Source organism: Lacerta agilis, chromosome 1, assembly GCF_009819535.1.
Source record: "Lacerta agilis isolate rLacAgi1 chromosome 1, rLacAgi1.pri, whole genome shotgun sequence".
Taxonomy (NCBI): domain Eukaryota; kingdom Metazoa; phylum Chordata; class Lepidosauria; order Squamata; family Lacertidae; genus Lacerta; species Lacerta agilis.
Window position 1 is genome coordinate 26,279,761 of NC_046312.1, and position 25,040 is coordinate 26,304,800.

The window sequence follows — 25,040 nt, forward strand, 5'->3', positions numbered from 1 at the left end:
AATATAGCAATATTTTAAAGATGCGTCTATAGAGTTACGTGCTTTCTTTATCTATCTATCTCTCTCTTTCCTCACACAGGCATGGCAGCAGACAGCTGAATCTTTTTATGGGATGGCATATGACGGGCAAAGCTTCCTGTGCTGATTTAAAGGGGCTGTTAAAGGCTCAAGAGCAAGACCAGTAGAAAGGATGGCAAGGCTGGATACATTTTACAAAGGAGGAGCAATTCCTTTACATTCCCTAGGATCATAGAATTAAAAGGGAGGTCATGTAGTCCAGAGTTGCCATCTAGTGTCCAGCTGTTTTTGGACTACAGTTCCCATCATCCTCAACTACTGGTCCTGCTAGCTAGGGATGATGGGAGCTGTAGTCCAAAAACAGCTGGAGACCCAAGTTTGGGAATCCCTGATCTAGTCCAAACACTGTGCAGTGCCAATTCTGCAATACAGGTTGCAGCTACAGAATCCTGGACTGATGGCTGCCCAGTCTCTGCTTTAATACCCTCTGGCAAAGGAGGACCCACCACTCCCCAAGGCAGCCTGCTCCGCTGTCAAACAACCTTTCCCATCAGGAAGTTTCTTCTGATGACAATCCACTTCCCTGTACTTTCCACCCCTTGCTTCTTGTCCTGGCCTCTGGTGCAACAGGGAACAAGTCTGCTCTGTCCTTCTTCATGGCAGCCCTTCAGATGATTGAAGAATGATATCATGCTTCCTCTTCTCCAGGATAAACATTCCCAGCCCTTTCAACTATTCCAACCCCTCGCCATCCTGGATGCCGTCCATTGGACACAATCCAGTGTCTCATTGTCCTTAAAATGCGGCACACAGACCTGGACATAATAGTCCAGATGTGGCTTGACCAGCACAGAATAGAGCAGAACTCTTACTTCCCATGGTCTTGGATACTCTGTTTCTGTCAATGAAACCTAAGACTGCATTCACTTGATTTAGCAATCGCACTGCACTGCTGGCTTAAGTCCAGCATGTGATCCACCCAGATCCGTTTCACATGTACTGCTGCTAAGCCAGGTCTCGCCCATCCTCTGCTTGTGTCGGGGTTGTGTGTTTTCGGTACCTAAATGAAAAGCCTTGCATTTATCTCTGTTGAATTTCATCCTGTTGGTTTTGGCCCAGTGCTGCAGGCTGTCAAGTTCATTTTGAATCTTGACTCTGTCTTCTGCAGAGTTATAGCTACCCCTCCCAGGTTTGTGTCATTGGCAGATGTGAAGAGCATTCCCTCTACCCCTTTTCCAAGTAGGAATGGGGGGAAGTTCAATTCAGCTTGCATTTAAAGGTGAACCCACTTTATTAAAATCTTCCAAAATACCGGTAATACACAAACCAAAAGAGGGCCATGCTTTGAAATTCACACTTCTCCTAATTTTTCAGTGCCGTTCTCCCATCAAAATGCATAGTACTACATAAATGCATTTGTTAGGGAAAATAAGATATAAAGATGCATGATATCCAGGGAAACTGCTTTGCAAAAATATTTGTATTGGACAAACTTACAGAGGAAAATGTGTGTATTAGGGGAAACAAATGGAGGAATTCAACACAGAGCTAAGTTAAAGTCCCTTAACGTTGCACTAGTTGAACTAAAGTTAAGGAAGTAGGCACAGGAAGCTAGGGTTGTACAACAGATTGCTGTAGCCCTAGTTCTTCCTGTTGTGCAAGCTTTTGCAAAACCTGTTGCACCACTGCTTGCCCAACAAGCTTCCACTACTGCAAGAGTTCCATTGGATTTCATATTGCAAAAGCATTATTTTCACACTTACATTAGTGCAACAGCCCTTGCACTGGCAGTCAGCGAACACTGAATCCAGGCCGTATCAGTCAGAAACAAGTGAGAGTTGTCTTAAGATTGGAAATGTTAGAAGCTAAAAGGAGCCAAAATTTATAGATTCATTCATCCCTGCTTCTAGGACATTTATACAAATTTTGAACAGCATATGGTACCTAGGACAGAGCCCTGTAGCACAAGATTCATAACCTCCCTCCAGTTTGAGCCACTAATTGGGCAACTGTTGCAGCTGCTGTTCCTGGGATAAGAACTCTCTATCTCTGTCTTTCTCTTTTTAAAGAAGCTAGTAGTCTGGGATAGCCAATGTAGTACACTTCGAAATGTCAGTTAACCCATAGCTGTCAACTTTCCCCTTTTCTTGCGAGGAATCCTATTCGGAATAAGGGAATTTCCCTTTTAAAAAGGGAAAAGTTGACATCTATGATTTAACTACACCTCCCATCATTCCTGCCTATTGACAGCTTTGGCAAGACCTGATGGGAGCTGTAGTCCAGGAACTTCTGATGAGCATCACATTGCCTACCTCTGAGCTAGGAGGTCTCTCCTTACCTCTCCTGTGCTGCATATCCCTCCCTATACAATTTGTTCTTCTTTCCTCCGGTTGAACACAATTTCCTTAAGCATGCAATCCAAGCACATTTACTGATAAGTAAGCACAGTCCTGTGCATATTTCCCTGGGGGTAAGTCCTATTAAATTCATGCTTGAGTTGCCACCTTTTACATTCTGGGTCTCTCTCTCTCTATCGTGAGGGGTGGGCAAGGGAAACAGCTATTATCCCTGTCCTAGGCCAAACTTGGGTAAATGACTTTGGGCTCAAGGCATTGAGGCAATGGGTGAATTTATAAAAGGAAAGGTTATCGAGTGCAGATATAGAGTAGCCTCCTCCCCACCCCAATGTTTATTGCACAGGCTGCAGAGTGACTGGAGGTGATTGTGCTAAAAATTAAAATAAACTAGATTAAGAATATCCCTATCTTCTTACGCAGCACATCTGTGCCAATTTGAGCCACCTCTGATGATCTGACAAATGGTTTGGGGCTAGGTCGTTTCAGATGAAGCTAAAGAAAGCTTTACCCTTAGACAGCTTTTCATTGATGTTCTGGGCTGAGAAAATGAGGAAGAGGAGGAGGAAAGTTCAGAACAACTGGAACGCTGGAGATCCCAGCAACCGATTCTTCTCTACTGAGTCATTGGCCTTTGAAATTGTGAGCTTTGCCTGCCCTCTAGTGGGTAATAATGCATACTGCCCACTTTTTCCACCGGGATTCCATTTATGGAAACAATGGCCCAATAAAGTGAATATTCAGTGAACAAACTGAAACTTAATCCAGATATGAAGGAGGTGCTCTTGGTCAGTCGGAAAGCAAAATAGGGAATAGAGATTTGGCCTGTGTTGGATGGGGCAACTCTTCCCTTAAAAACACAGGTGCACTGTTTGGGCATGCCCTGGACTCAGCCCTGAGCATAAATGTTCAGGTTCCTGTGTGTGATTTCCAGATTTGCACAGGTAAGTGACAGTTGAGGTGTCTGATATGGCCACAGTGACACATGGCTTAATTACATCCTGTTTGGATAACTGTAACACGCTCTGTGTGGGCCTACCTCTGAGAAGTGCTCAGAAACTGAACTGGCTCAAAGAACTACAGCCAGATTGCTGACCAGGGCTGGTTATAGGGAGCATATGACTCCCTCGCTAGAACAGCTTCACTGGCTACTGGTCTGCTTCCAGGCACAATTCATAGTGCTGGCTATGATCTTTAAAGCTCTTCATGGCCAAGCTTCCTATTCCCTCATACAAACCTGCCTGCGTTTTGAGATCTTCAAGGGAAGTCCTTCTCTCAGGCCCACCACCCTCCCAAGCATGCTTGGTGGGGGTCCAGGAAAGGGCCTTCTCAGTGGCTGCTCCCAGACACTGGAACTCCCTCCCCAGAGAAGCTAGACTGGCTCACACCTTGTTTTCCTTCTGCTGGCAGGTGAAGACTTCCTTGTTGCAACAGGCTTTTGAGAACTGGCTGCTTTTAATGAAAGGACTGATGCTGTGCTGTTTTTATTGTAATTGTTGGTATGGGTTTCATAGATTTTATATCCTGTTATCAATGTTTATTGTTGTTGTTTTTTTAATGATTTTTTTTCTGTGTTTTAAGTGGTTCTTATTTTTATCTGTAAGCCACATTCAGTCATGCCAGAGAAAAAGGCGGAGCATAAACAAACAAACAAACAAACAAATTATTCAGATGAAAATATGTCAGGATGAATGTTTTGTCTGATTTAAGAGCTACAGTCATACCTCGAGTTGCGTATGCTCCATGTTGCTTACATTCAACTTACGGACCTCTGCGACCCAGAAGTCCTCCCAGGAGTATGCATGATGCGTGGGTGTGCACAGGTGCGCAGAAGCATTCTGCACACTTCGCGCATGCCAAAAACGCGGGAACTTCTGCCCCCCCCCCGGGGCTTTTGTGTTAAGCACACCCTGTTACGTAGCACGATCTGGAATGGATCACATGTGTAACACAGGGTACCACTGTATTTCCTCAAGGTTAGAATACATTTCCACTTTTAGGATAAAGGAGAGGTGGTAGGAGAGGTGAGATTGGCTGGCACCCCTGCCTTCCGCTGTAATACATAGGATGGTTTAACCAGCTAAATGATGGCTGGACCACATGCACTCCCACAAGATGTAGTGATGGTCACCAACTTAGACTGCTTCAAACTCATGAAAGATACGGCAATCACTTGCTACTAGTCATCATGGCTATGTTCTTCTTCCTTGGTTGGAGGCTGTGTGCTTCTGAATACCAGTTGCTGGACTCACAAGGGAAGAGTGTTACTGCACAAAAGTCCTGCTTGCAGGCTTCTCATATACATTTGGTTGGCCACTGTGAGAACAAGGTGCTGGACTCTAATGGACTTTAGCTTGATCCAGCAGGGCTCTTCTTATGTGGTATAATAAGTCAAGCACAGTGGTCCACTAACCAGCTACATATGGTAGCCTACTGAGGGCTTGATAAACTTTTTGTTTTACCTGCCAGGGATTGACTAAGCAGGGGGGGGGGGGTTGAGGAGCCTGCATGTATCCTTCATGGCCAGCTGGCAGGTCATGACTTGATCTACGGAAGCTATTAGACAGACTTCTTTTCACTGAGCACCACATTCACCTGTGCTTGTACAGTCTGCAACAGGCTCACATTGCAGTGAGCTCTCTCCCTTTTGGAACCATGTGACTTTGTTTTACATGAAGACTCCTCAGTTATAGTTCTAGAGCAGTGTAGACGTACTGTGTATCATCCTTGGCAAACAACACCAATCACCAGCACCATCTCTGTGGGGCTGTGTGTGCCCAGCCACCCACAAAAGTTTCTTTCTTTCTTTCTTTCACATAAAATTAAAAACAAAACATACAAATCTTTAAGCACATCAAAATTCAATCAAAACCTAGCTTACAAATAGATCTGAACATACAAGCAATTCTTGATCTATATCCATAATCCCACTATTTCTACATTTTATCTCGACTCTCTTACATCTCCCTTATAAGTCTATCCATTCCTCCATTCCTAACCGTTGACTTCCGCTTGTCGTCCTCTCAGGTTATTAAACCTTCTATCTTTGCTACTCTAATAATTTCTTCCAACTATTATTACTACTACCTAATTATTCTCAATATGGAATATTTAGAAATGGATCCACGACTTCAGTTTGGGGCATTGTTTTTTCAAGTAGTCTCTGAATTTCTCCCAATTTTATTTTATTTTTTGAAATTTTTGGTTGCTGTATCCCCTGATTGAGTCTGTTAATTTAGCTAAATCTATAAAACTGAATACTTTTTCCTGCCATTCTTCTATTTTTGGCACCCACAAAAGTTTCAATGCAGGGGCTGGGCCCTCTCAATATTCTACAGCCAGACAGGCTCTGTTGGGTCCTCTTCCAGCTCAGTCAGGTCCTCCCACTGCAGTGGTGGGCTCCATCGGAGCCCATTGCCGAAGCAGCAGGACCCGATGGAGCCTGTCACACCCACAGCGGGCCCCGCCAGGCCTTTCAGAGGGCACACTGGGGCTCCTCCCAGCATGTGACATCACACGTGTGCACCTGCCACCAATGGTTCTCCACATCTTGCCATTGGGGGGAAAAACAACAACCAGCAGAGGAGTTAAAGAGGAAGGATCCCAGAACGGAATGGTCTCTGATCTAATTTTCAATCATTCAGTCTAGAATTATCTAGTATTGTGACTCATGTTGTGAGGTGTTTTTTTTTTTAAGGCCTCAATAAAGCCTTAAGAAAGAAACTGGTGCACCTTTAAAACTTTCCACTCGATCAACTATAGCGAATGCTCATTTAATGATTGTCTTTTTGTACCAACAAGAAGTAACAACGCTTTTAGCAAAAGGAATGGAATGAGAGAGAAATTGCCTAATCAGCCCCACTCATGCAGTTCTTTGTGAGAGAGATTATTGAATTTTCAGTCTCTGCAGAATTTTAATGAAGCTCCGTCTTGCTAGAAAATCCAGCCCTTTGTCAATAGAGTTCAATAACTCGACCACCCATGTAATAAGATGTACTGGCCTGAAATCTTTCACTTGCCCAAAAGCCGGTTCTCTGCCGGAAGCTCTCCTGGAAAATAGAGGTACTTTCTGTTGGACTGCTGACTGGAGATGAAAGACAGACAACACCCTATTCTGCTTTTCAATTCGCCTTACATCCACTTTGCAACCCCCTGGATAAATGCTTTGCTAAAAGGTGATCACCAAAGCCCTCCTGAAAATTCTCCTCTTCTTTTACTACAAGCAGTTTCCACACTCGGTGATTCATTTTGAACTCTTGGGTGCAAAAATCACTGTTTATTTTCTTGAATATTTCAGCCTTCTGGGATTACATGGTCTGGAAACTTACCCACAAAAGCAGATAGTGTTTTCCCTTTGTCATTTAGATCTCTGTTGTAGGAACACAGAAGTCTATGAATCTGTTTGGTACTGAATCAGACCTTTGGTTCACGTAGCCAGTACAGCCTATACCGAACTTCCAGGACCTGGTACCTGCCAGATTCTGCTGGCCTACAACTTCCACCCACCCCAACCTGCATAGACAATTATCAAGAATGATGGGAGCTGTAGCCCAACAATGCCTGGAGGTCTCCAGACTGCAGAAGTGGGTCTATACTGGCATACCGGTATCTACCCCCACAAACTAAGGATAGAGGCTTACAGACAGGTAAACACATGATTGCTCCCTGAACCAGACATTCACATATTTGTATGTATTGTCAGGTTCTATTCATGTTTCTACTATTAGCCTTTCACAGAAATGTGATATGGCACAGTGGCAAAGTGTTCCTTGCTGGTGCCTGGGGCATGCACACATGCACCACTGTGGGGGCGACGCTGGAGTGACCCCCGCCCACTGGAGTGGGGAGCCGGCCTGGCTAATACAGCCAATGCCCCCCTGCTTTGAGGGGTGCACTCATGGTGCCTGTGAGTCCAGTGTCACTTGGCAAGATTTGCAAAAATGCCATGGGGCTGGCAGGGTGATGTTAGGGTTCTTGCTCCATGTTTGCAGTCATGGGAGTGTTGTCTATCACATGACAGTGTATGTTTTCATTCCACAGCGTGGGAAGTGATGGAGACAAGATGTTTTGTGTTACTGTGTTCCAGAATGTAGGATTATCGTCCTTTGTTCTTTTTCTCTTGGCTGTCTGATGAGAAAGAGGAAGGAGCTAAGTCAGAATGCTTCAAGTTTATTATATGTAAATAAAAGTAGATAAGCCAAAATGCTGTGCTACTGAGTTCTGTTACGCAAACTGCCAATACTCTGCAGGATCGTAAGTGTGCTGATGCCTTTTGGTATTAGTCGCTGTGATATTCGGGCTGAAGAAAGCTTTTGAAGCTCCCGAAAGACAGACCAGGAGGAAGAGAACATGCTAGTTGGGCATGTGTCTCTGCCAGGGTCCTACACGTGAGTAGGATGATCCTAACAGGTGCATGCCTGTTGCTTCTTTCTCATGGTGCCCTCCTTCATACTGGAGGGCAGTATGAAAAGGATGCAACAGTTCACGATGTCACAGGGCATCGTGAGGAAGGCCCCCCCCAAAAAAAACTCTGCCTGGGGCAACACTCCCCCCACCCCACCCCCTGCTACACCATTGATATGACATAATTGGTATTACCAATAAGCACTACACAGAGAGAGAGAGAGAGAGAGAGAAAGAGAGAGAGAGAGAGAGAGAGAGAACAACAACTGTTCTTATTGAGGGGAGCTGGGGAAGAGATAAGGATGATTATATGCCTGTCTAACAGATTGTTTTTGTTTCCATTCCTAACCACTTCACCTAGAAAAAAAATGCAATATCTCTGCTGCTGTTGGAGTTTTCCCTTTGTGTGACATAATGCTAACTGATTCCAAGAAAGCAGGCAGAAGATGAAGATGCTAGGAGTGGTTTCAAGTACCCTCCAAGGACTTGGGTGATGTAGTAAGTGCTGGCATTCATTAAGGGGAAGGTATTCCACATGTTTATGCAACTTTTCTCTCTGTGCTTACAAAAAGAACAGTGGCAATACTTCAGAAGATGAAAAAAGGTTACCCTTGGCATCCTGTCATACGACCAAGCAAATTTCATGCTGTTGTTTTGAATATTCCCCTAAATGCAGAACATTCTCTATTTTGATTAGTATTGTGAATGGCAGACCTGGAGGGGAACATGGAATGTATGCCGGTAGGTGCTGATTACAGATGTACAGAGAGACAAGAGCAATTAATGCCAACAGCTCAGCACAGTTTGAAACTATTTTTAACAGAACTTAACCATAACGCTATCATCAGATTAAGGCACACCTAGGTAGCTTTTCTTGCCTCTCTCTATAGCTTCACCTTTATGTGGCTGAGGCTACACACCTGCACACACCTACCTGGGTGATAATTCAACTGAACTCAATGTACTCTAAGTAGCCACGTACAGGAATACACTGTGAAACTACTTAACTCTCTCCATGAATAACTCTGAAATGCCCTTAGAGCCTTTCCTTGTGGTTACAATGCCAATACCACTTTTCACCTTCATTCTTCTAGATCCATTAGCTGGGCAGCAGAGAGGCACATGATGAACAGGAAGAAGGAGGAGGAGGAGGAGGTGGAGGAGGAGTTTGGATTTGATATCCCGCTTTATATATACCCTAAGGAGTCTCAAAGCGGCTAACAATCTCATTTCCCTTCCTCCCCCAGAACAACACTCTGTGAGGTGAGCGAGGCTGAGAGACTTCAGAGAAGTGTGACTAGCCCAAGGTTACCCAGCAGCTGCATGTGGAGGAGCGGGGAATCGAACCTGGTTCACCAGGTTCGCCACTCTTAACCACTACACCACAATGGCTCTCGCCAGATGGGATGATGGAATCCCATCATGCATCTCCCTCATCTCTTTAGCTGGTTGGCATGCACCTCAGCTCTTCCCAGGTCTAATCCACTAGGATGGGGAGCAGAGAGGCAGGCAATGGGATATCAACAAGTGGCACCAGCACCAGCTCTACCCTGAGCCCATCAAACAGCTGTTTGGCAGGCTGAGAGGAGCACAAATGTGATAGATAGATAGATAGAAAGGAAGGAAGGAAGGTGTATGGGGAGAGTCATTCTCCCCATGTGAATTATACAGCCCACCAAACAGCATCTGGGAGATACTGCCAGGGCCCCAGCAATTTTGCAGGGTCCAGACTTAAGAAGATGCCTGCCCTCTGCTTTCTTATTTGTTTCTTTTCGGACCTGGTACTCTGAGCATTCTCAAGTAGGTGGGCCTAGCCACCTTTTCAATTCCCCTCAGTGCTCCTGACCTAATGTCTCAAAGGAGCCACGCACTGCTGCTCGGAACAGTACAACACAACCAGATAGGCCCACTATTCATAGCCCCTCAATTTAATTGGACATCCTGTTTTGGGGGGCCGTGCTCTCACATGAGAGCACAGTGCTCCAAAACAGGCATTTTGGGGCACTGTGCTCTCATGTGGGTCACGTGACTCGCACAGGAGCACACCCCGGAAGACAGACACCCCAGTTTCCCACTGCAACATATTGCTATGTCCTGATTACACCAGAAGGGGCCTATCATAGCAGACTTTGCTCAGGACCTCGTCAGATGCAGAGCCAGCCTTGTTGCCTGAGCTGGAACCTCCAAATTAGCCTCAAAGTTTTGCATTAGGAGCAATTGGGTGGCAAGTCACTGGCTCCATTTCTTTTTAACAAATCCCCTAAAGTATTCGAAGACATAGGAGTCTTTCTGGACCCTATCTTCAATATCTATATTGTGCTCTTTAGAAATCTTTCTCATAGTGCTAATACTAATCATCTACTTCTCTCATATACATCAGGAATAATTTAACACATCATCAACCCTACGCCTGGCTATTATCTAAGTGCTATTCACTGTCTTCATTACAGAAGGAGCCTTCCTGCAACAATGAGGCAGCATAACCAAATGGTAATCAAAACCATCCACTTACATCTCCATGGATAACAGCTTCATATAATGGAGAGCAAGAGAAAAGACCATTTTTCAAATGGAAAGTATATTGCAAGGGTGGGTGGGAATGAGAGCGATTACTTGTATTTGAAATAGATAGAGAACGGCTTTATGGACTCATATTCTCTTGTCTGGCATCAGACCGGAAGTGAGGCATTTGGTCAAACAAAATTTTAACGGCAGAGGGAATACAAGTCTGATATCTCTCATCCTGCATTATCTGTCCAAAAGCTTTTAATTTGTACTGCCTTTATGGTTTGGTCCTCTTCTTTCTTCTCTTCCTACCTGGCAATTTGTTTTTCCTGGAATTCCAGTAAAAAGAAAAGAAAAGATTCACATTGAGGGATTTATATATACAAAAGCTTGCTGAGAAAATTCTACTAGATGGGTCCTTCTTTGACTTTCTTTATGTCAGTAATGTAGCTATGAAAAGGGCACATTAACAGTCCATTGTAGTGTGATATCTAAAGAATGGTAAAGACTTCTGAAAATACCTTAAGTGCCTCTTCACACAATACATAATTAACTTGCAGAATTCATACCTATAACAGGTGGCAATGGCTATTACTGTGGAGAGAGAGAGAGAGAGAGAGAGAGAGAGAGAGAGAGAGAGAGAGAGAAATTCAGGGAGACAAGACCTATGAATGGATATTACCTATGACAAGCCAAATGGAGTTTCCATGAAATTAACAATTCAAAGACTAACTATTTAAATACACTTTTACATCTCATAACTAACTTTTACATATAAGTTAGGGAGGGGTTTTTAGCGACATCAAATGAAAGTTTATCCATGGTGAGAACATTTTCCTTATGCTCTTGGGGAAGTGGTGATAGTGGAAGTTTTATGCTTCCTTCTCCTGACAGATGTGAAGTGTGGTGTTGATTCTCTTAACACCTTTTAGATAAGCAATCCCTTGAACTACTCCTAGCCTTGTCTAATTGGGAGGAATTCACTTCTAGCCAGTGGAAGAACTCTGCCTACAGATAAAAACTAGATAAAAACCCTCAAGGTCTACATCAAGGATCTGTCTCTGAAGTGTGCCAATGGTATTGCCTGGTTGTTCTGCTGTAATAAAAAAACAGGATGCTTTTACTTAAGTCGTGTAGCATTTCATGGAGATGAAAAGGGTCAGAGGTGGGGGTGGGGGTGAAAATATATCCCAGAGTACACATGGTTTATAGCAGGCCCCAATTCACTGCAATCGTTTACCTACTTATCCTTCCTTTATCCTAAGCTGGGATTCAAGGTGGCTTACGTCATTTAAAAACAGTAATAAAAATACATCATAACACATTTTGAACACAGCAACTCAGTGATCAGCACCGTCTGTGCCTTGATTTTCAAAGGCCTGTCTGAATAGGAAGGTCTTAGCTTGTCAGTGGAAGGATAACACAGAGGTTCTGGTGCCATGTGGTATCTCCACTCTATTACCTTGTCTATTTGTCCCAGATTCTTTCACTTTCAGAGCCATGTGTCACTTTCTGGGTGAGCATCTGATTCATTTGAATCCTGAATCAAGAACCAAAGTGGGCCAAGTCTGAAGCTCTGTCTGTCCCCACCTTCCCTAGCCCTTCACCCGTGCTTCTGAAATGTTGCAGGCTAAGGACACCTCTGCAACACATACCATTTTCATAATAAAATCATTTCACTCAAAACCATAGGGAGGAAAGGAAATTCCTTTGAAATTTCCCCTGTCCCCAGATCAAGTCTAATGGACCTTACCACAAAATCTACCCAACCTATTTGCCTGTAATTTGGCAGTTTTCTTAGCTAGGGCCACCTCTCTTGTGTATACAAATTGTCCACAAAACAATAGAAGAGATTAGGTGAATCCTTTTTAAAAACAAAACAGTACACCCCCAAACTGTAAAGCCTGCTCCTGCAGGAAAACCACTGCAACTATTCTTTTGAAGTTTGGCAAGTTTCACTCCCTCAAAACAGGCTAAGAAGCCTGCAAATTTCATTCAATCGTGCAAAGAGAGAGAGAGAGAGAGAGAGAGAGAGAGAGAGAGAGAGAGAGATAGCTATAGATGGTTCCTTTATCTTCTTTTTAAAAAATCAGATTTTAAATGTACCCAGTGCTAAAACTCCTGGACCCATTTGTCTGTAGTTTAGAAAGCTTCATCTACTCAGAATGGAACACTGAAAATTTCATCCAGTTTTGCCTAATTTATAACTGCTTTTTATTTTCTTGTTATAGTGGAAGGGGGAGACAATTTTCTGAATCAGTATTCAGATCTCAACTAAACTACACAGCCTGCAAAGTGTTTTGGACCAAATTGATCTATTTTCTAAAGAACTAAATTGGGGTATGGACTAAATCTTGTGGCCCACACACACACCCATAGCTTATATTACACCTAAGTGAGAAAAAGGCTGAAAAGTATTATTATCAGGATGCCCCAATAGTGACAACAGCAGGTGATAATCTGGAATCACATCTAGTCTGATACTATGATTGTGTGTGTGTGTGTGTGTGTGTGTGTGTGTATCTATACATGAAGCTAATGATGGGGGGGTTGTATTGTGAACCATGTTGTTAGTGTCATATGTAGTTAGGCCATTATGGTGGGATGAAGGAACAGGATAAAATCCTTCCACAGGTCATTCTACAGGATGGAGAGCAGGCTAGCTCAACTACAGAGGCAAATGAAGCAATTGACTTCATTGTTCAACATTCCAAGCATGCCTGGATAAAGCTGCCACCTCATATTTGGAATTTATCCACTTCCTACCATCCCTATTGCATACCTCCAATTGTTCAAAGGGGGCTTACTGCCAGGAATGTGCATATAGAACTGTAGCCAGAGGGGTGTTAATCTGCATTAAGAATGATGTCCAGGAATCTGGGGCTGGGGGGATGTATTTATTCCAGAATAAGTAAAATGGAACACAATAACGTCTGCTGATAAATTTAAAAAAAGGATAAAATTACAATTTTAAAAGGGAATATCACGGCCAACCATTGCCCAAACCTATACATGTCTACTCATAAGTAAATTCTACTGAGTTTTATGAGACCAACTCCTAGGTAAGTGTGCATAGGATTTCAGCTTGAATGAGCTATTATGTTGCTTGGTCTATAATAAGACACAAATGTGCATACAGAGGGAGGCAGAGCAAAAATTTAATATGCCTGGTGAAGTGAAAACAAAAGAAAACAAAACAAATTGGAATGGCCCTAATGGAGAGACTCTCAAAGCTTCTGGTGCAGAATGGGGAGTATCAGTAATGACTGGATTCTGTTTCTAAAAGGCAGCGGCAAGGAGAGCAATTGTTGCCTTGAAATGAGATAAATTATCTTTAGATTGAAAGGGTTAAAGGTCCCTTGTGACTTAAAAAGCACAGCACCACCAGAGAGATTGTCCTTTCCTCTTCATTAATCATACTGGCACTGATATTATGAGGCTTAATTATTTGCCAAGATTGGAAGATGCAGAAATTCTTTATTGTCCTCTGTATGCTGCAGCGGACACACACTCTCTCTTTCTCTCTCCTATGTAGATAATATCAGTCTCTTCTTCTAGGTCTTTAAAAAAATAAAAAATAAAAGTAATAAAAAGTCAGTTCTACTTTCACGTGCCCACACGCATGCAACCCTGTTTGTTTTCCCTGCATTGAATGTATGGAATTAATGAATGTCATTTGAAGTGACACAAGCATTCCGTTTGTGGTGTTAGACCTGCAACGGTCCATTCCACGTCCTCATCTGAAATTGTTGTGGCCTCTCATAGTAATACAGGAAGCAGCTCCCCAGGGTATTTATAGCATCCATGCTTTGCACTGACTTAGAAACAGTCTTTACAACCATTTGGCAGAAGGTGCTAAACATTTCACATAATTTGGAAATGTGCCTTTGGAGAGTGCATGCCCCTAGATCTTTTTCCTAGTCACTGTCATAGGGAAGAAGCTGCCTTATATACAGTACCTTATATACTAGGTCAGACTATGTGTGTCCATCCTTTGTGGTAAAATGCCCTGAGTAATGTGTGCCCAGGATGGGGATATGTGGTCCTTGAGAAGCTGGACTCAAACTCCCACCAGCCTCAGACAGCATGGCCAACGGTCAGAGATTATCGGAGCCATGGTTTGGCAACATTTGAAAGGTTACCTTTTTTCTTTTTTAACTGGAGATGCCTTGGCATACAAAGAACGAGCTCTTCCAGCGACCTATGTCCCTCCCCTATTGGGAACTGTTCCACAATGCCTTTGGGCTAAACTACATGCTACACATCATGTGTAGTAGGTAACTACTTCTCCCTTTTTACTTTTAAGAATTGCAGGTGTTTGGAGAGTGTGAAATCCTTACTGAAAATACAGCATGTGGTGACAGTAGAGTGTATCTCCCTCACTGGTGCAATTAGAATTATTTAAAAAACCTGATAAATATTATTTCCAGTAGCACCTTAGAGACCAACTAAGTTTATTCTTGGTATGAGCTTTCGTGTGCATGCACACTTCTTCAGATACCATGCACACGAAAGCTCATACCAAGAACAAACTTAGTGCTACTGGAAAGAATTTTCTATTTTGTTTTGACTATGGCAGACCAACACGGCTACCCACCTGTAACTTAAAAAACCTGGTTTTGCTCCAATTGTGTTGCAAAAGGAAGAGCTAAACCTCCCACCCCCTCAGGCTGGATTCCTGGAAAGGATACCCCTGCACACAAAGTAAACAGGGAACAGCAACTACCGTAAATGCTACAGATTAAGCATCACACACAGTCTGTTCCTTAGATTTTAGGAGCACAAAATGTTAAGTAGGAAGGAATTCTAGATTTTACCTGGCAACCTCCAAATGTTTCTATATTTAGAAACTGACTTGCGTTTCTCATAAACATGTGCTCATGTACACAGAGAGATATTTGAACCTGATGTGAGCATGTTTGTGTGTGTATGCTTCTATCTATCAATATCTATCATCTATATCTATCTATCATCTATCTATATCTATCTATCTATCATCTATCTCTATCTATCCATCTATCATCTATATCTATATCTATATCTATATCTATATCTATATCTATATCTATCTATCGGCATATCCTCACCATACAAAGAATCATGGGAGCCACAGTTTGTTAAGGGTGCTTAGAGCTGATCGGAGACCCGTGTTCCCCTCACAAAGTCATAATACTCAAAATGGTTTAACAATCAATTCCTCTTCCCTGGAAACTCAGGAAATTGTAGCTCTGCAATGGGAATAAGGGTATCCTAATAATTCTCAGCTCCCTTAACAAACTAGTCCCCCAGATTCTTTGGTAGAAAGCTATGACAGTGGCATAACACTGCTTTAAATGTATGGTGCGGTCATAGCATCTATCCATCTGTTTGTTTGTCTATCTATCTCAGTTTGGGATTGAGTGGAATGTGCATGGCATGCTTAATGAGCGACAAGCACCTCTGTTCCCAGAGCCATAGCAGGATGTGCAACACAGAGGCAGTTTTGATGTGACTGAATGAATGTAAAATCCATTTGTCAACCACTCAATAAAGTGAATGCTGGAGATATTTAACAATTTGCTTTGATAGTGGTGTGCATTTTCTAATTTATTGGATGCTTGCTTCTTTCATAGAAGTAAATTATGTATCATTAATCTTCCTAGGAGGTTGATGTCCTGGAGTTAATTTACTGATTATTTTCTAAGATAATATACCTGCTTGGAAAGTACTGCTTAATCAATATAGGAAAGTCATCTAGGCCATGAATGAGCTTAAAACATATGCACCCCCTTGCTTCATCCCTGCTCTCAAAGGCATTCAATGATATTTTGAGGTAGCACTAGTTATTTCACAACGCTCAGGGGGAAATGTGATGTGCAAGGAGACGAGAACACAGTGGGCTCACTGGTTTAGAAAGCTGTACCTTTAAGAAACTTAGTGACAAGTTTCTGGGTCTAAGAACAGACAGCAAGAATGAGGAATAGTTTAATATCAAGAGTTTTATTCAGAGGACCCTCTAAGTGTCTCTGTCAAATCTGAAACTAAAAATCCACAGAGCTGCTCAGGTCTTATGACTCCAGAGCAAGTCCTTAGATTGCCATGTTCTTAGCACTAAAGGTGTGTCAACAAATTATGAGTGCTATCATTAAAGTTAGTAACTGATTTGACATTGCGTGTTGAGGCCTCAAGACACCCCCCAATAAATTCACACTTCACACAGCAATTTAAGTTTAAGGTTTTTGGCATTATTTTGGCCACAACTTTATTTAAATACAACCAATGTGAGTGGTGGCTTAGGCATTGGTTCCGACTATCTGTCCCCCGCCCTGGGACAGAACTGACATCCGCTAGCCAGTGAAGTCAGTAAGGGTAAACACTTAAGGGGGGGGGAGAATGGAACTGGGTGTCAGGCCCTCATCTCTCCCCAAATGCTCCCAGGGGCTCTTGCATGGCCCTAGCCCTTTGCTGGGGGTACAGACAAAAGCATGTCGAACCCCTGGATTCCTTTAACGGAATACCCTTGCAGCAGCAGCATTTTGAGGGGCAGGCACAGCCGATTCCTTAACCCTTCCACCAACCAATTTTAACCAATGCCTAACCGCAACCTTACACGTTGGGACGATTTGCTACGCAGTAGGCGAAAACCAAATGGCACCAGCCAGTCAGCCAAATGGGCAAAATTCCTACCAGGCCCCTGCTCCAAAGCGGACGACCCCGTAACAGGCATAGCAAGGTCAAACGCAAAAGGCCCTGAAAACAGGGAGGGCAGGCGGGAGATCCGATGCATGCAGCGAAAGAGAAAGCTCCATGCTGCGTGCAGGGAATTTTAAAGGGCTATGGCTGTCAATCATCAACTCGCAACATCAACATCTCCCCAACAACAAGAGGAGCCCAATCACAAGTGTGGCCATCCAAACTGACCTACCCAGCAACAAGGGAGTTGTCATGTTAACCCTTCCGCAGCACGTGCTCTCCATGATGGAGAACTCGCTTTGTGTTCCAGGAGATGTCCAAAGGAAGGGTGGGGTTGAGGAAATAATAATGCTCTTCAGCAGAACAGAAAACACACACACACACACACACTTAAGAACAAAACTTTGCTGGATCAAACTAAGCATCTATTTGATCTATGGAAGGGAAACTGGTTGCCCCCCATAAGTTGCTGAGCTACAATTCCCATCATCCATGACCACTGGCCATACTGGCTGAGGCCGATAGAATCCAATAGCATCTGCAGAGCCACAGGTTCCCTGATCTCATTCAGCATCCTGTTTCTTTCAGTCCATCAGATGCTCCCAGGACACTTACAAGCTGGACATGAAAGCAGTAACTCTTGTCCTTAATATCTGGTATTCAAAGATATACTGCCTTAGGGGTTCTATTTAGCTAATAAGGCCAGTACTTGTTGCTAATAGACATAAAGGTAAAGGTAAAGGTACTCCTGACCGTTAGGTCCAGTTGCGGACGACTCTGGGGTAGCGCGCTCTTCTTGCTCTATAGGCCGAGGGAGCCAGAGTTTGTCTGCAGACATGGCCAGCATGACTAAGTCGCTTCTGGAGAAACCAGAGCAGCGCACGGAAACACCATTTACCTTCCCGCAGGAGCAGTACCTATTTATCTACTTACACTTTGACGTGCTTTCGAACTGCTAGGTTGGCAGGAGCAGGGATCGAGCAATGGGAGCTCACTCCATCATGGGGATTTGAACTGCTGACCTACTGATCGGCAAACCCTAGGCTCTGTGGTTTAGACCACAGCGCCACCCACGTCCCTGCTGATAGACATATCTTTTGCTAATTCACTATTTAAATAATCCAACCTCCATACCTGCAACAATAAATTCCGTGTATATGTTATGAATTTCTGCTTCCTTTGGTATGTTCTGAACCTACTGCCAGTCAACTTCATTGGGTGGTGTCAAGTTCTAACACTATGGGAGAGGGGAAAAAACGTATCTCCAACAGATGGAAACAAATCTTTGAGTATTAACCTCGAGTTTGCCCCTTTTTATTTTCTTTTGCTGCTATTGACTGTATGCAAGAGATTGGGTCCAAGTAATTAAGGATTTTGGATCTATTTCATATATAGTTATGAGATTTCCTATCAGGCAGCTTCTACAAATGCTCATTCATTCCTTCAAGCTGGAGATGTCAGAGATGGTTGAATAGAATACCAGCCAATTGTCACTTTTAATTAACTACAGGGGATGTTTTAGTCAAAGACTGCAAGCCTTGGAATGAATTTTGACTCTTCACTTTTTTGACACTGGCTCTGGAGTAAATGTCAAGGTTTTCTGTTTTATCTCAATGGGAGCAACTCAGCTTCGTGCATATCACTTGGTCTGCCCAGATCTCCTGCTTGCATTGAAACTGGGGCAGCCAAAAGACAGAGAAGCTCCTTCTATACAACAGACTGCATGCATGATCAATATCATCATGTGGTCAGAATCAAAATGAACAAGATTGTCTGAATGCATTCAACATACTGTGGTCAAAATAGCAAAACTTGGGAGGAATGCTAGCTTGCTCACTGAATGCTAGCTTGCTGCACTGAACTTGGGGGGAATGCTAGCTTGCTGCACTGAACTGTGCAGGATATGTGACACTTCAAGCCAAATCCAGACCAGGACAACAGACCTGCCAAGCCAAATGCTACCTATCATCCGTGTGTTGTCACCTGCCAGGTGCTTGACAATCATGCCATCTTTCTAATCCTACAACAAAGAAAATCCCCTGTGTTGCAAAACAGAACACTCTAAGCAACAACGAGCAACACACTGGCTAATAATATACAGTACTGGCAATATTGTTTTTATCATAATACTGTTTCAAAATTCATAAACAGAAGATATACAATATGTGCATGGAGTCACAAACTAATAAACATCAAATAAATGTTCCATGAACAGGAATGGTAAGAGTGGTAAGTCACTGTTAAGGACCACTGAAATGGAGGCAGAATGCCTTTCCAAAGTCAACATCCTGCAAACGTGAAAGGATGGGTGCTCCAAACGTATCAATAGGATGCTCCAAGCACAGCAGCAGACAGAACAGTTCTTCCAGGATAATGAACTGTTTCAATGATAGTTCTTCACCAACAAATTCATTGTCCCCAAAGGTACATCAAATGGCCATGGATCAGCAATCACTTGTGTGTAGTAAGCACTTGAAACAGTTCATTATCCTGGAAGAACTGTTCTGTCTGCTGCTATGCTCGGAGCACCCTATTGCTATGTTTGGAGCACCCATCATTTCACGTTTGCAGGATATTGACTTTGGAAAGGCATCCTGCCTCCATTTCAGTGGTCCTTAACAGTGACGTACCACTCTTACCATTCCTGCTCATGAATCTTTGTAATCCTAGGCAGGCTAACATATCAACCTATTCCTAGACTGCCAATCATGTGTGATAGGCTGTGTTCAGCTTGGCAGGTGTCAGATGATGTGCACGCCATACTTCGTTCTACTTAATTGTCATCATGCACTGATGGCAAAAGCCAATGTGCATTGGTGATCTGACTCTTCAGAATTTTGGGGTTGGATTTGACATTATGTGAGACAGGCTCCTCTAGACCGTCAGGTACGGATGGATAAATATGTCTATTTGTGGTCCATGTGAGATTTGCGTGTGCTCATTCAAAAGTACATTCTATTTTGTTTCTGCAATAATTATCTTCATCATTAAAAAAAAAACTTGTATGGAAATACACATTATTTAAAAATGTAGTTTTCACAAAATATCATTTTTGTACACATTTTAAAACTAAAATATGCATTTTTATTACATTTTTTAGCTGTGTTGCAGAATTCAGAGAAATGTGAAGTCTCGAGGATAACTGCGTTCTAATCCAAGTATTAATTTAGCTTGCTTAAAAATGCAGACTGAACAAAATCCTTGAGCATCCCTACCCTCAGGTTCTGGCCCTGGGTGGGGGGAGTTGGAGGGAGGCTGTCCATTCAAGTAGCCCAAGGACCATATCTAGAAGGCAGAGCCCAGGAGTAGCAAAGGATCAGTCAGAGGCATATATGTGGTCAAAGTCAGGAAGAGATCAATCTCAAAGGCAGGATTAGGGGATCAGTAAGGCCAGGAGCAGATTCATAGTCATAGGTAGGCAGAGGTTATCACTCAAGAGCATAATCAGGAAAAGAAAAGAAAGCCAGCTTGAGAATTCAGTTTTATGTCAACACTTTTTTTTAAAAAAAAAATCCCTCTTCAGAGAAGATCCAGGTTCTATATCACATGAGGTGTCTCAATGTGTAGAAGTGCAGAAATAGCAGCTGAATTCATGAGGAGTCAACATGGACAGCACAACCAATAAGATTCCTCCAACCCATTAATTCCATTGCTTCTGATGCACAGAACAGAATTGTCTCTTGCAGTGCTGCCTAAAGGATTTTTGTTTAGTTTATTGCAAAATGTCAGGCCTTCCCCACCTACGCACAGAATATCTTGTTTCCAAGGTCCTGCACACTTAATTGAGTTTACATCACCGAAGCAGAGTCTCTACGCATCTTCAAACATGCCCTATGTCCAGTTAATCGGGAAGCTTTAGGAACTGAGATGCACTGCAGTGCTTTAGTGGCAATAGGAGACCATTTTTAGCTCTCACCGCAGAATTATCATCACTCAGCTTATGATCTGTTTACAGGCAGTGTTCCTCCCCGCCCCACAGTAATGATCATTCCCAAGAACTGCAGAAATGCCCTTGGTAGCAGCTGTTTGGGGGTGTTTAGTTAAAATGTTTAGAGTTCCCATGTAAGCTGAAGAATAAAAACACTTTGCCATTCAACCAGAGACATGTTCAGCAGCTAACAAGTTAGGAAGGAAGCATTTCCTCCTTTCTCATTTTGAAGTTGCCAGGCCACTTTGCTGTGGAGAAAAAAGAGTGGGAGATCAGATTCAAGCCATTAGACATGTAGTTGTGCTAGTGTGCCTTTCGCTCAATTGACAGTTGCATTGAAAACAAATGTACAGTGCGTTTGTAATTTCATCACTTGGCACGCGTAGGGCTTGAACACAAACTTTATCCCATTAAGTCAATTCCTGGCATTTAGTAAAGGATCATTTCCTTCACTATCAATTAATGGCAACAGACAGCAAGTGCCCTCTGCTTTTCATAATAGATGGCATGTATTCCTCCTTGTCTAACGTCTTCCAACAAATGGAAGCTTCAGCTGTCTCAATAGCGGCCAATTTGAGTGAATTCGCATGGAACCTAAAGGCGTCATTTTAACAGTAATGGTGAATAGTTATTTTACAGTAATTAATCATACTAGTCATGTGCGTAATTAAATTCGTTAATTAATGGCACTTCTGCAACATGATCACATGCATGTTTACTTGGAAAAAAGCCCCAGTCAGGTCAATCGGACTCATTCCCAAGTCAAATGATAGGCTGCTGATAAAACACAGTGGTGAAGAAGCCAAGGTATGAGTCAGGAAGCCTCTGTTCTAATTATGTTTCTGCCATGAACTCACTGGCAGGTCACTCTCTCTCAGTCTCCCCATTTAAAATATGAAAATAACAATGCTGAATTATCTTATGGTGTATTTTTGCCATATGGCTGCTTGTTCCAGGACACGTCCTCTTTTTCATGGGTATGTAAAATGAGAGTCGTCACAGTGATCCATAGTTTAAAGCAGAAGTCAGCAAATGTGTCCTCTTTTTTGCGCTTCAAAAAATGGCAACCCTACTATAGTGCTGTAAGGATTATGTCTAGATAAGGGATGAGAAGCACCTTGAATACCTGAAATCACAATACAAATGTGAAGTACTATTAAATGGCCCCCCAAAAATGCACCCCTAGAGTATTTTCCGTCTACATCACTGTTTGCACTCACAAGTTCCTCACAGATAATCTGTGCCGTATGGACCACAGTGCACTATAAACAGAAACAAGGTGCAGTCCAAAGAGGTTTTTGCACAGCTAACAGTTAACTGACAATAATATTTGTATTTTTAATAGCACCTTTTGAGCATTCAGAATGCCTCATGCATACTATTTCTAGTCAAATGCGACAATGAAAATGTGGGAACAGTGAGGTGGGGTCACTTGAAATGTCACCCCTCCCAGACTTGATGCATTCAACTGAACAGCTCCATAAAGCTAATGTATTGTGCAGTTATTTTGCATGCCTATCCCTCTGCAAGACTAGAAACTCTAGGTTCCCGATTGTCCAGAGAAAACTCTGTGTAGAGCTTCAGTTTAATGTCTAAACAGACATGGAGGTTAGGAATTAAGTGTAGAGACAGCACATGCAGTCCTGATCCCACATGTGTCACAGTAATCCTTATAATCCAGTAATGCTGACAGGTCTTTCCCCCCAGGTTTTTCTGGAGGCGACGAACAAGGTAAGTTCCTCCATCTGACCTCATGAGACCCCCTGCCAGGGCCTGGCTTTTGCCACTTACGAGGTGAAGGACAGGCTGGTGGGCTATAGTGGCGGCACCAAGTGAAACTCTAGGACAGTATGATGCCCCTTCCTCACCAGTGCCACTGGTGTAATGAAGCCAGCCTCTCTCACACAAACGCACACACCAGCAGCATGTATACTTGCTGGTGTACATGAGCTCACCACCAAAATCTCAGGAGCAGTTATGGAAAAGGTAGTCATCCTGCTAGACATTATTCGCTGGACAGCTCATCTCTCCAATCTCTGCCCAACTGAGCCAAAGCAGTGGTGGTACCCCCTGTCTGGGACTTGCCTCAATATTCAACACACTGGTGCCAAACCTGAAGTGTAGCACTGTTTTCTCATGTTGCAGATATGGGGCTGAGAGGATGTTGGCTTGTTGTTCAGTCGTTCAGTCGTGTCCGACTCTTCGTGACCCCATGGACCAGAGCACGCCAGGCACGCCTATCCTTCACTGCCTCTCGCAGTTTGGCCAAACTCATGTTAGTAGTTTCGAGAACACTGTCCAACCATCTCATCCTCTGTCGTCCCCTTCTCCTTGTGCCCTCCATCTTTCCCAACATCAGGGTCTTTTCTAGGGAGTCTTCTCTTCTCATGAGGTGGCCAAAGTACTGGAGCCTCAACTTCAGGATCTGTCCTTCTAGTGAGCACTCAGGGCTGATTTCTTTGAGAATGGATAGGTTTGATCTTCTTGCAGTCCATGGGACTCTCAAGAGTCTCCTCCAGCACCATAATTCAAAAGCATCAATTCTTCGGCGATCAGCCTTCTTGATGGTCCAGCTCTCACTTCCATACATTACTACTGGGAAAACCATAGCTTTAACTATACGGACCTTTGTTGGCAAGGTGATGTCTTTGCTTTTTAAGATGCTGTCTAGGTTTGATGTTGGCTTACCTAAGGCCATTTGATGAGTTTATGGTTGAAGTAAGATTTGAGAGATTTGAGTTTATGGTTGAAGTAAGATTTAAGAGATAAAAGGAACAACTGGCAAGTTTGGCCTTGGAGATCAAAATGAAGCAGGGCAAAGGCTAATAGAGTTCTGTCAAGAGAACAAGCTGGTCATCACAAACACTCTTTTCCAACAACACAAGAGACGACTCTACACATGGACATCACCAGATGGGCAACATCGAAATCAGATTGATTATATTCTCTGCAGCCAAAGATGGAGAAGCTCTATACACTCAGCAAAAACAAGACCTGGAGCTGACTGTGGCTCAGATCATCAGCTTCTTATAGCAAAATTCCAGCTTAAACTGAAGAAAGTAGGAAAAACCACTGGGCCAGTAAGATTCAATCTAAATCAAATTCCTTATGAATACACAGTTGAAGTGAAGAACAGGTTCAAGGATTTAGATTTGATGGATAGAGTACCTGAAGAACTGTGGATGGAGGCTCGTAACATTATACAGGAGACAGCAACGAAAACCATCCCAATGAAAAAGAAATGCAAGAAAGCAAAGTGGCTGACCAATGAGGCCTTACAAATAGCGGGGGAGAGAAGACAAGCAAAATGCGAAGGAGATCGTGAAAGATACAGGAAATTGAATGCAGATTTCCAAAGAATAGCAAGGAGAGACAAGAGGGCCTTTCTAAACGAGCAATGCAAAGAAATAGAGGAAAATAACAGAATGGGAAAAACCAGAGATTTATTCAAGAAAATTGGAGATATGAAAGGAACATTTCGTACAAAGATTAACACAATTAAGGACAAAAGTGGAAAGGACCTAACAGAAGCAGAAGACATCAAGAAGAGGTGGCAAGAATACACAGAGGAATTATACCAGAAAGATATGGAGGTCTCATACACCCCAGGAAATGTGGTTGCTGAACTTGAGCCAGACATCCTGGAGAGTGAAGTCAAATGGGCCTTAGAAAGCCTTGCTAACAACAAAGCCAGTGGAAGTGATGATATTCCAGCTGAACTATTTAAAATTTTAAAAGAGGATGCTGTTAAGGTGCTGCACTCAATATGCCAGCAAGTTTGGAAAACTCAGCAGTGGCCAGAGGATTGGAGAAGATCAGTCTACATCCCAATCCCAAAGAAGGGCAGTGCCAAAGAATGCTCCAACTACCGCACAATTGCACTCATTTCACACGCTAGCAAGGTTATGCTTAAAATTCTACAAGGCAGACTTAAGCAGTATGTGGACCGAGAACTCCCAGAAGTGCAAGCTGGATTTCGAAGGGGCAGAGGAACCAGAGACCAAATTGCAAACATGCGCTGGATTATGGAGAAAGCCAGAGAGTTCCAGAAAAACATCTACTTCTGCTTCATTGATTATGCAAAAGCATTTGACTGTGTCGACCACAGCAAACTATGGCAAGTTCTTAAAGAAATGGGAGTGCCGGATCACCTCATTTGC